Raw genomic sequence first — 13,156 nt, forward strand, 5'->3', positions numbered from 1 at the left:
TACATCTGTATGTGCTAGATGATGAGGTCAGTACTGATGCTACTACTCTGCTACATCTGTATGTGCTAGATACTGAGATCAGTGCTGATGCTGGTGCTGCACTGCTACATCTGTATGTGCTAGATGTTGAGGTCAGTGCTGCTGCAGCTGTTGCTCTGCTACATCTGTATGTGCTAGATGCTGAGGTCAGTGCCGATGATACTGCTCTGCTACATCTGTACGTGCTAGATGCTGAGGTCAGTACTGATGCTGCAGCAGCTCTGGTACATCTGTATGTGCTTGATGTTGAGGTCAGTACTGATGCAGCTGCTCTGCTACATCTGATTGTGCTAGATACTGAGATCAGTGCTGATGCTGGTGCTGTGCTGCTACATCTCTATGTGCTAGATGCTGAGGTCAGTACTGATGCTGCTGCTGCTGATCTGCTACATCTGTATGTGCTAGATGCTGTGGTCAGTACTGATGCTGCTGCAGCTCTGATGCATATGTCTGTATGTGCCAGATGCTGAGTTCAGTACTGATGCTGCTGCAGCTCTGCTTCATCTGTATGTGCTAGATGCTGAGTTCAGTACTGATGCTCTTGCAGGTCTGATACATCTGTATGTGCTAGATACTGAGGTCAGTACTGATGCTGCTGCAGCTCTGCTACATCTGCATGTGCTAGATACTGTGGTCAGTACTGATGCTGCTGCAGCTCTCCTACATCTGTATGTGCTCGATGCTGATATCAGTGCTGCTGCTATTGCTCGGCTATATCTGTATGTGCAAGATGCTGAGGTCAGTGCTGATGCTACTGCTCTGCTACATCTGTATGTGCTAGATGCTGAGGTCAGTACTGATGCTGAAGCTCTGCTACATCTGTATGTGCTTCATGCTGAGGTCAGTACTGATGCTGCTGCAGCTGTGCTACATCTGTTTGTGCTAGATGCTGAGGTCATTACTGATGCTGTTGCAGGTCTGCTACATCAGTTTGTGCTAGATGCTGAGGTCAGTACTGATGCTGTGTCAGGTTTGCTACATCTGTTTGTGCTAGATGCTGAGGTCAGTACTGATGCTGATGCTGCTCTGCTACCTCTGTATGTGCTACATGCTGAGGTCAGTGCAGATGCTGCTGCTGCCGCTGTATGTGCTAGATACTGAGGTTAGCACTGACGCTGCTGCTACATCTGTATGTGCTATATGCTGAGGATAGGGCTGATGCTGCCGAAGCTCTGCTACATCTGTATGTCCTAGATACTGAGGTCAGTACTGATGCTGCTGCAGGGCTGCTACATCAGTGTGGCTAAATGCTGAGGTCAGTACTGATGCTGCTGCTGCTACATCTGTATGTGCTAGATACTGACGTCAGTACTGATGCAGCTTTGCTACATCTGTATGTGCTAGATACTGAGGTCAGTGCTGATGCTGTTGCTACATTTGTATGTGCTAGATGCTGAGGTCAGTACTGATGCTGTTGCTACATTTGTATGTGCTAGATACTGAAGTCAGTACTGATGCAGCTTTGCTACATCTGTATGTGCTAGATACTGAGGTCAGTGCTGATGCTGTTGCTACATTTGTATGTGCTAGATGCTGAGGTCAGTACTGATGCTGTTGCTACATTTGTATGTGCTAGATGCTGAGGTCAGTACTGATGCAGCTTTGCTACATCTGTATGTGCTAGATACTGACGTCAGTACTGATGCAGCTTTGCTACATCTGTATGTGCTAGATACTGAGGTCAGTGCTGATGCTGTTGCTACATCTGTATGTGCTAGATGCTGAGGTCAGTACTGATGCTGTTGCTGCTACATCTGTATGTGCTAGATGCTGAGGTCAGTACTGATGCTGTTGCTACATTTGTATGTGCTAGATGCTGAGGTCAGTACTGATGCTATTGCTCTGCTACATCTGTATGTTCTACATGCTGAGGTCAGTACTGATACTGCTCTGCTACATCTGTATGTGCTAGATGCTGAGGTCAGTACTGATGCTGCAGCTTTCCTACATCTGTATGTGCTAGATGCTGAGGTCAGTACTGATGCTGTTGTAGTCTGCTAAATCTGTATGTGCTAGATGCTGAGGTCAGTACTGATGCTGTTCCAGGTCTGCTACATCTCTATGTGCTAGATGCTGAGGTTAGTACTGATGCTGTTGCAGGTCTGCTTCATCTGTATGAGCTAGATGCTGAGGTCAGTGCTGATGCTGCTGCAGCTCTGCTACATCTGTATGTGCTAGATGCTGAGTTCAGTGCTGATGCTGATGCAGGTCTGCTACATCTGTATGTGCTAGATACCGAGGTCAGTACTGATGCAGCTCTGCTACATCTGTATGTGCTAAATACTGAGGTCAGTACTGATGCTGATGCTCCTCTGCTACATCTGTATGTGTTACATGCTGATGTCAGTGCTGATGTTGATGCAGGTCTGCTACATCTTTATGTGCTAGATGCTGAGGTCAGTACTGATGCTGCTGCAGCTGTTCTACATCTGCATGTGCTAGATGCTGAGGTCAGTACTGATGCTGTTGCAGGTCTGCTACATCTGTATGTGCTAGAGGCTGAGATCATTACTGATACTGTTGCAGGTATGTTACATCTGTATGTGCTAGATGCTGAGGTCAGTACTGATGCTGTTGCAGGTCTGCTACATCTGTATGTGCTAGATGCTGAGGTCAGTACTGATGCTGTTGCAGGTCTGCTACATCTGTATGTGCCAGATGCTGAGGTCAGTACTGATGTTGTTGCAGGTCTGCTAAATCTGTATGTGCTAGATGCTGAGGTCAGAACTGATGCTGATGATGCTCTACTACATCTGTATGTGCTAGATGCTGAGGTCAGAACTGATGCTGCAGCCCTCCTATATCTGTATGTGCTAAATGCTGAGGTCAGTACTGATCCTGTTGCAGGTCTGCTGCATCTGTATGTGCTGGATGTTGAGGTCATTACTGATGCTGATGAAGGTCTGCTACATCTGTATGTACTAGATGCTGAGGTCAGTACTGATGCTGTTGCAGGTCTGCTACATCTGTATGTGCTAGATGCTGATATCTGTACTCATGATGCTGCAGCTCTCCTACATCCGTATGTGCCAGATGCTGAGGTCAGTTCTGATGCTGCTGCTGCTCTGCTACATCTGTATGTGCCAGATGCTGAGGTCGGTACTGATGCTGCTGCAGGGTGGCTACATCTGTATGTGCTAGATGCTGAGGTCAGTACTGATGTTGCTGCAGCTCTGCTACATCTGTATGTGCTAGATGCTGTGGTCAGTACTGATGCTGCTGCTGCTCTGCTACATCTGTATGTGCTAGATGCTGTGGTCAGTACTGATGCTGCTCCAGCTCTGCTACATCTGTATGTGTTACATGCTGAGATCAGTGCTGCTGCTACTGCTCGGGTACATCTGTATGTGCTAGATGCTGAGGTCAGTACTGATGCTGCTGCAGCTCTGCTACATCTGTATGTGCTAGATGCTGAGGTCAGTACTGATGCTGCTGCAGCTCTGCTACATCTGTATGTGCTAGATGCTGAGGTCAGTACTGATGCTGCTGCTCTGCTACATCTGTATGTGCTAGATGCTGAGGTCAGTAATGATGCTGCTGCTGTTCTGCTACATCTGTATGTGCTACATGCTGAGGTCAGTACTGATGCTGCTTTGCTACATTTGTATGTGCTAGATGCTGAGGTCAGTACTGATGCTGTTGCAGGTCTGCTACATCTGTATGTGCTAGATGCTGAGGTCAGTACTGATGCTGCTGCAGCTCTGCTACATCTGTATGTGCTAGATGCTGAGGTCAGTACTGGTGCAGCTCGGCTACATCTGTATGTGCCAGATGCTGAGGTCAGTACTGGTGCAGCTCGGCTACATCTGTATGTGCCAGATGCTGAGGTCAGTGCTGATGCTGCTGCAGCTCTGCTACATCTGTATGTGCTACATGCTGAAGTCAGTACTGATGCTTCTCTGCTAAATCTGTATGTGCTAGATGCTAAGGTTAGTACTGACGCTGATGCTGGGCTGCTACATCTGTATGTGCTATATGCTGAGGTCAGTGCTGATGGTGCTGCAGTTCTACTACATCTCTATGTGGTAGATTCTGAGGTCAGTACTGATGTTGATGCAGCTCTACTCCAGCTGTATGTGCTAGATGCTGAGGTCAGTACTGATGCTGTTGCAGGTCTTCTACATCTGTATGTGCTAGATGCTGAGGTCAGTACTGATGCTGTTGCAGTTCTGCTACATCTGTATGTGCTAGATGCTGAGGTCAGTACTGATGCTGCTGCTGATCTGTTACATCTGTATGTGCCAGATACTGAGGTCAGTGTATGTGCTGGATGCTGAGCTCAGTACTGATGCTACTGCTCTGCTACATCTGTATGTGCTACATGCTGAGGTCAGTACTGATACTGTTCTGCTACATCAGTATGTGCTAGATACTGAGATCAGTGCTGATGCTGGTGCTGCGCTGCTACATCTTTATGTGCTAGATGCTGAGGTCAGTACTGATGCTGCTGCAGGTCTGCTACATCTGTATGTGCTAGATGCTGAGGTCAGTACTGATGCTGTTGCAGGTCTGCTACATCTGTATGTGCTAGATGCTGAGGTCAGTGCTGATGCTGCTGCTGTTCTGTTACATCTGTATGTGCTACATGCTGAGGTCAGTACTGATGCTGCTCGGCTAAATCTGTATGTGCTAGATGCTGAGGTCAGTGCTGATGCTGCTGCAGTTCTGCTACATCTCTATGTGCTAGATTCTGAGGTCAGTGCTGATGCTGCAGCTTTGCTGCATCTGCATGTGCTAGATGCTGAGGTCAGTACTGATGCTGCAGCTCTGCTACATCTGTATGTGCTAGATGCTAAGGTCAGTACTGATGCAGCTCTGCTACATCTGTATGTGCTAGATGCTGATGTCATTGCTGATGCTGCTGCTCTGCTACATCTGTATGTGCTAGATGCTGAGGTCAGTACTGATGCTGTTGCAGGTCTGCTACATCTGTATGTGCTAGATGCTGAGGTCAGTACTGATGCTATTGCAGGTCTGATACATCTGTATGTGCTAGATGCTGAGGTCAGTACTGATGCTGCAGGTCTGCTACATCTGTATGTGCTAGATGCTGAGGTCAATGCTGATGCTGATGCAGCTCTGCTACATCTGTATGAGCTAGATGCTGAGGTCAGTACTGATGCTGCTGCATCTCTGCTACATCTGTATGTGCTAGATACTGAGGTCAGTTCCGATGCTGCTGCTCCTCTGGTACATCTGTAAGTCTGAGTTGCTGTGTTCAGTACAGGTGCTGCAGCTCTGCTACATCTGTATGTGCTAGATGCTGAGGTCAGTACAGGTGCTGCAGCTCTGCTACATCTGTATGTGCTAGATGCTGAGATCAGTACTGATGCTGCTGCATCTGTTCTACTTCTGCATGTGCTAGATGCTGAGGTCAGTACTGATACTGTAGCAGGTCTGCTACATCTGTATGTGCTAGATGCTGAGGTCAGTACTGATGCTGTTGCAGGTCTGCTACATCTGTATGTGCTAGATGCTGAGGTCAGTACTGATGTTGTTGCAAGTCTGCTAAATCTGTATATGCTAGATGCTGAGGTCAGTGCTGATGCTGGTGCAGCTCTGCTACATCTGTATGTGCTAGATGCTGAGGTCCGTACTGATGCTGCAGCTCTGCTACATCTGTATGTGTGAGATGCTGAGGTCTGTACTGATGCTGCAGCTCTGATACATCTGTATGTGCTAGATACTGAGGTCAGTACTGATGCTACTGCAGCTCTGCTACATCTGTATGTGCTAGATACTGAGGTCAGTACTGATGCTGCAGCTCTGCTACGTTTGTATGTGCTAGATGCTGAGATCAGTACTGATGCTGCTGCTATGCTACATCTGTATGTGCTAGATGGTATGGTCAGTACTGATGCTGCATCTGTATGTGCTAGATGCTGAGGTCAGTACTGATGCTGCTGCTGCTACATCTGTATGTGCTAGATGCTGAGGTCAGTACTGATGCTGCTGCAGCTCTGCTACATCTGTATGTGCTAGATGCTGAGGTCAGTACTGATGCTGCTGCAGCTCTGCTACATCTGTATGTGCTAGATGCTGAGGTCAGTACTGATGCTGCAGCTCTGCTACATCTGTATGTGCTAGATGCTGAGGTCAGTGATGATGCTGTAGCTCTGCTACATCTGTATGTGCTAGATGCTGAGGTCAGTACTGATGCAGCAGCTCTGCTACATCTGTATGTGCTAGATGCTGAGGTCAGCGCTGCTGCTACATCTGTATGTGCTAGATGCTGAGGTCAGTACTGATGCTGCAGCTCTGCTACATCTGTATGTGCTAGATGCTGAGGTCAGTACTGATGCTGCTGCAGCTCTGCTACATCTGTATGTGCTAGATGCTGAGGTCAGTACTGATGCTGCTGCAGCTCTGCTACATCTGTATGTGCTAGATGCTGAGGTCAGTACTGATGCAGCTCTGCTACATGCTGAGGTCAGTACTGATGCTGCTCTGCTACATCTGTATGTGCTAGATGCTGAGGTCAGTACTGATGCTGCTGCTCTGCTACATCTGTATGTGCTAGATGCTGAGGTCAGTACTGATGCTGATGCTGCTCTCCTACATCTGTATGTGCCAGATGCTGAGGTCAGTACTGATGCTGCTCTGCTACATCTGTATGTGCTAGATGCTGAGGTCAGTACTGATGCTGCTGCTGCTCTGCTACATCTGTATGTGCTAGATGCTGAGGTCAGTACTGATGCTGCTGCAGCTCTGCTACATCTGTATGTGCTAGATGCTGAGGTCAGTACTGATGCTGCTGCAGCTCTCCTACATCAGTATGTGCTAGATGCTGATATCAGTGCTGCTGCTATTGCTCGGCTATATCTGTATGAGCTAGATGCTGAGGTCAGTATTGATGCTGCAGCTGTGCTACATCTGTTTGTGCTAGATGCTGAGGTCATTACTGATGCTGTTGCATGTCTGCTACATCTGTATGTGCTAGATGCTGAGGTCATTACTGATGCTGTTGCAGGTCTGCTACATCTGTATCTGCTAGATGCTGAGGTCAGTAATGATGCTGTTGCAGTTCTGCTACATCTGTATGTTCTAGATGCTGAGGTCAGTACTGATGCTGCTGCTGATCTGTTACATCTGTATGTGCCAGATGGTGAGGTCAGTGTATGTGCTGGATGCTGAGGTCAGTACTGATGCTTCTGCTCTGCTACATCTGTACGTGCTACATGCTGAGGTCAGTACTGATGCTGCAGCAGCTCTGCTACATCTGTATGTGCTAGATGCTGAGGTCAGTACTTATGCTGCAGCAGATCTGCTACATCTGTATGTGCTAGATGATGAGGTCAGTACTGATGCTACTACTCTGCTACATCTGTATGTGCTAGATACTGAGATCAGTGCTGATGCTGGTGCTGCACTGCTACATCTGTATGTGCTAGATGTTGAGGTCAGTGCTGCTGCAGCTGTTGCTCTGCTACATCTGTATGTGCTAGATGCTGAGGTCAGTGCCGATGCTACTGCTCTGCTACATCTGTACGTGCTAGATGCTGAGGTCAGTACTGATGCTGCAGCAGCTCTGGTACATCTGTATGTGCTTGATGTTGAGGTCAGTACTGATGCAGCTGCTCTGCTACATCTGAATGTGCTAGATACTGAGATCAGTGCTGATGCTGGTGCTGTGCTGCTACATCTCTATATGCTAGATGCTGAGGTCAGTACTGATGCTGCTGCTAATGATCTGCTACATCTGTATGTGCTAGATGCTGAGGTCAGTACTGATGCTGCTGCAGCTCTGATGCATACGTCTGTATGTGCTAGATGCTGAGTTCAGTACTGATGCTGCTGCAGCTCTGCTTCATCTGTATGTGCTAGATGCTGAGGTCAGTACTGATGCAGCAGCTCTGCTACATCTGTATGTGCTAGATGCTAAGGTCAGTACTGATGCAGCTCTGCTACATCTGTATGTGCTAGATGCTGAGTTCAGTACTGATGCTATTGCAGGTCTGATACATCTGTATGTGCTAGATACTGAGGTCAGTACTGATGCTGCTGCAGCTCTGCTACATCTGCATGTGCTAGATACTGTGGTCAGTACTGATGCTGCTGCAGCTCTCCTACATCTGTATGTGCTAGATGCTGATGTCAGTGCTGCTGCTATTGCTTCGCTATATCTGTATGTGCAAGATGCTGAGGTCAGTGCTGATGCTACTGCTCTGCTACATCTGTATGTGCTAGATGCTGAGGTCAGTACTGATGCTGAAGCTCTGCTACATCTGTATGTGCTACATGCTGAGGTCAGTACTGATGCTGTTGCAGCTGTGCTACATCTGTTTGTGCTAGATGCTGAGGTTATTACTGATGCTGTTGCAGGTCTGCTACATCAGTTTGTGCTAGACGCTGAGGTCAGTACTGATGCTGTGTCAGGTCTGCTACATCTGTTTGTGCTAGATGCTGAGGTCAGTACTGATGCTGATGCTGCTCTGCTACCTCTGTATGTGCTACATGCTGAGGTCAGTGCAGATGCTGCTGCTGCCTCTGTATGTGCTAGATACTGAGGTTAGCACTGACGCTGCTGCTACATCTGTATGTGCTATATGCTGAGGATAGGGCTGATGCTGCCGCAGCTCTGCTACATCTGTATGTCCTAGATACTGAGGTCAGTACTGATGCTGCTGCAGGGCTGCTACATCAGTGTGGCTAAATGCTGAGGTCAGTACTGATGCTGCTGCTGCTACATCTGTATGTGCTAGATACTGATGTCAGTACTGATGCAGCTTTGCTACATCTGTATGTGCTAGATACTGAGGTCAGTGCTGATGCTGTTGCTACATTTGTATGTGCTAGATGCTGAGGTCAGTACTGATGCTGTTGCTACATTTGTATGTGCTAGATACTGAAGTCAGTACTGATGCAGCTTTGCTACATCTGTATGTGCTAGATACTGAGGTCAGTGCTGATGCTGTTGCTACATTTGTATGTGCTAGATGCTGAGGTCAGTACTGATGCTGTTGCTACATTTGTATGTGCTAGATGCTGAAGTCAGTACTGATGCTGTTGCTACATTTGTATGTGCTAGATACTGACGTCAGTACTGATGCAGCTTTGCTACATCTGTATGTGCTAGATACTGAGGACAGTGCTGATGCTGTTGCTACATCTGTATGTGCTAGATACTGAGGTCAGTGCTGATGCTGTTGCTACATTTGTATGTGCTAGATGCTGAGGTCAGTACTGATGCTGTTGCTGCTCTGCTACATCTGTATGTTCTACATGCTGAGGTCAGTACTGATACTGCTCTGCTACATCTGTATGTGCTAGATGCTGAGGTCAGTACTGATGCTGCAGCTCTGCTACATCTGTATGTGCTAGATGCTGAGGTCAGTACTGATGCTGTTGCTGTCTGCTACATCTGTATGTGCTAGATGCTGAGGTCAGTACTGATGCTGTTGCAGGTCTGCTACATCTGTATGTGCTAGATGCTGAGGTCAGTACTGATGCTGTTGCAGGTCTGCTACATCTGTATGTGCTAGATGCTGAGGTCAGTACTGATGCTGCAGCTCTGCTACATCTGTATGTGCTAGATGCTGAGGTCAGTACTGATGCTGCAGCTCTGCTACATCTGTATGTGCTAGATGCTGAGGTCAGTGCTGATGCTGCTGCAGCTCTGCTACATCTGTATGTGCTAGATGCTGAGGTCAGTGCTGATGCTGATGCAGGTCTGCTACATCTGTATGTGCTAGATACCGAGGTCAGTACTGATGCAGCTCTGCTACATCTGTATGTGCTAAATACTGAGGTCAGTACTGATGCTGATGCTCCTCTGCTACATCTGTATGTGCTAGATGCTGAGGTCAGTGCTGATGCTGATGCAGGTCTGCTACATCTGTATGTGCTAGATGCTGAGGTCAGTACTGATGCTGCTGCAGCTGTTCTACATCTGCATGTGCTAGATGCTGAGGTCAGTACTGATGCTGTTGCAGGTCTGCTACATCTGTATGTGCTAGATGCTGAGGTCAGTACTGATGCTGTTGCAGGTCTGCTACATATGTATGTGCTAGGTGCTGAGGTCAGTACTGATGCTGCTGCAGCTGTGCTACATCTGTTTGTGCTAGATGCTGAGGTCATTACTGATGCTGTTGCAGGTCTGCTACATCTGTATGTGCTAGGTGCTGAGGTCAGTACTGTTGCTGTTGCAGGTCTGCTACTTCTGTATGTGCCAGATGCTGAGGTCAGTACTGATGTTGTTGTAGGTCTGATAAATCTGTATGTGCTAGATGCTGAGGTCAGAACTGATGCTGATGATGCTCTACTACATCTGTATGTGCTAGATGCTGAGGTCAGAACTGATGCTGCAGCCCTCATATATCTGTATGTGCTAAATGCTGAGGTCAGTACTGATCCTGCTGCAGGTCTGCTGCATCTGTATGTGCTGGATGTTGAGGTCATTACTGATGCTGATGAAGGTCTGCTACATCTGTATGTACTAGATGCTGAGGTCAGTACTGATGCTGTTGCAGGTCTGCTTCATCTGTATGTGCTAGATGCTGATATCTGTACTCATGATGCTGCAGCTCTCCTACATCCGTATGTGCCAGATGCTGAGGTCAGTTCAGATGCTGCTGCTGCTCTGCTACATCTGTATGTGCTAGATTCTGAGGTCGGTACTGATACTGCTGCAGGGTGGCTACATCTGTATGTGCTAGATGCTGTGGTCAGTACTGATGCTGCTCCAGCTCTGCTACATCTGTATGTGTTATATGCTGAGATCAGTGCTGCTGCTACTGCTCGGGTACATCTGTAAGTGCTAGATGCTGAGGTCAGTGCTGATGCTGATGCTACATCTGTATGTGCTAGATACTGAGGTCAGTACTGATGCTGCTGCAGCTCTGCTACATCTGTATGTGCTAGATGCTGAGGCCAGTGCAGATGCTGCTGCAGCTCTGCTACATCAGTATGTGCTAGATACTGAGGTCAGTACTGATGCTGCGGCTGCTCTGCTACATCTGTATGTGCTAGAATCTGAGGTCAGTACTGATGCTGCTGCTCTGCTACATCTGTACATGCTAGATACTGAGGTCAGTACTGATGCTACTTTGCTACATCTGTATATGCTAGGTGCTGAGGTCACTACTGGTGCAGCTCTACTACATATGTATGTGCTAGATGCTGAGGTCAGTACTGATGCTGTTGCAGGTCTGCTACATCTGTATGTGCTAGATGCTGAGGTCAGTACTGATGCTGCTTTGCTACATCTGTATGTGCTAGATGCTGAGGTCAGTACTGATGCTGCTGCAGCTCTGCTACATCTGTATGTGCTAGATGCTGAGGTCAGTACTGCTGCTGCTGCTCTGCTACATCTGTAGGTGCTAAATACCGATGTTAGTACTGGTGCAGCTCGGCTACATCTGTATGTGCCAGATGCTGAGGTCAGTACTGGTGCTGCAGCTCTGCTACATCTGTATGTGCTAGATGCTGAGGTCAGTACTGATGCTGCTGCAGCTCTGCTACATCTGTATGTGCTAGATGCTGAGGTCAGTACTGATGCTGCAGGTCTGCTACATCTGTATGTGCTAGATGCTGAGGTCAATGCTGATGCTGATGCAGCTCTGCTACATCTGTATGTGCTAGATGCTGAGGTCAGTACTGACACTGCTGCTGGGCTGCTACTTCTGTATGTGCTAGATGCTGAGGTCAGTACTGATGCTGTTGCAGCTCTGCTACATCTGTATGTGCTAGATGCTGAGGTCAGTACTGATGCTGTTGCAGGTCTGCTACATCTGTATGTGCTAGATGCTGAGGTCAATGCTGATGCTGCTGCAGCTCTGCTACATCTGTATATGCTAGATGCTGAGGTCAGTACTGATGCTGCTGGTCCTCTGCTACATCTGTATGTGATAGATGCTGAGGTCAGTACTGATGCTGCTGCAGCTCTGCTACATCTGTATGTGCCAGATGCTGAGGTCAATGCTGATGCTGCTGCAGCTCTGCTACATCTGTATATGCTAGATGCTGAGGTCAGTACTGATGCTGCTGGTCCTCTGCCACATCTGTATGTGCTAGATGCTGAGGTCAGTACTGATGCTGCTGCAGCTCTGCTACATCTGTATGTGCTTCATGCTGAGGTCAGTACTGATGCTGCTCTGTTACATCCGAGTGTGCTAAATGCTGAGGTCAGTACTGATGCTGCTGCTGGGCTGCTACATCTGTATGTGCTAGATGCTGAGGTCAGTGCTGATGCTGCAGCTCTGCTACATCTGTATGTGCTAGATGCTGAGGTCAGTACTGATGCTGTTGCAGTCTGCTACATTTCTATGTGCTAGATGCTGAGGTCAGTACTGATGCTGCTGCTCTGCTACATCTGTATGTGCTAGATGCTGAGTTCAGTACTGATGCTGCTTGGCTACATTTCTATGTGCTAGATGCTGAGGTCAGTACTGATGCTGCTGCTCTGCTACATCTGTATGTGCTAGATGCTGAGTTCAGTACTGATGCTGTTGCTGCTACATCTGTATATGCTAGATGATGAGGTCAGTACTCATGATGCTGCAGCATTGCTACATCTGTATGTGCTAGATGCTGAGGTCAGTGCTGATGCTGCTGCAGTTCTTCTACATCTGTATGTGCCAGATGCTGAGGTCAGTACTGATGCTGTTGTAGGTCTTCTACATCTGTATGTGCTAGATGCTGAGGTCAGTATTAATGTTGATGCAGCTCTACTCCAGCTGTATGTGCTAGATGCTGAGGTCAGTGCTGATGCTGTTGTAGGTCTTCTACATCTGTATGTGCTAGATGCTGAGGTCAGTACTGATGCTGTTGCAGTTCTGCTACATCTGTATGTGCTAGATGTTGAGGTCAGTACTGATGCTGTTGCAGGTCTGCTAAATCTGTATGTGCTAGATATTAAGGTCAATGCTGATGCTGCTGCAGCTCTGATACATCTGAATGTGCTAAATGCTGAGGTCAGTACTGATGCTGTTGCAGGTCTGTTACAAAAGCACTTTACGTGTATTAAAGTCTTGTTTCCTGTGGCGTTTTTGTTTTCTTGGCGAAAGTTGTACTGCTCCTGGTTCCACTTTTGTTTTTCTTAGTTTGTGTCTAAAGGATTAGTTGTTTATGACATCTGTATGTGCTAGATGCTGAGTTCAGTACTGATGCTGTTGCTGCT

The sequence above is a fragment of the Protopterus annectens genome, chromosome 14.part0 (genome assembly GCF_019279795.1).
Source record: "Protopterus annectens isolate FY-2018-M chromosome 14.part0, PAN1.0, whole genome shotgun sequence".
Taxonomy (NCBI): Eukaryota; Metazoa; Chordata; order Ceratodontiformes; family Protopteridae; genus Protopterus; species Protopterus annectens.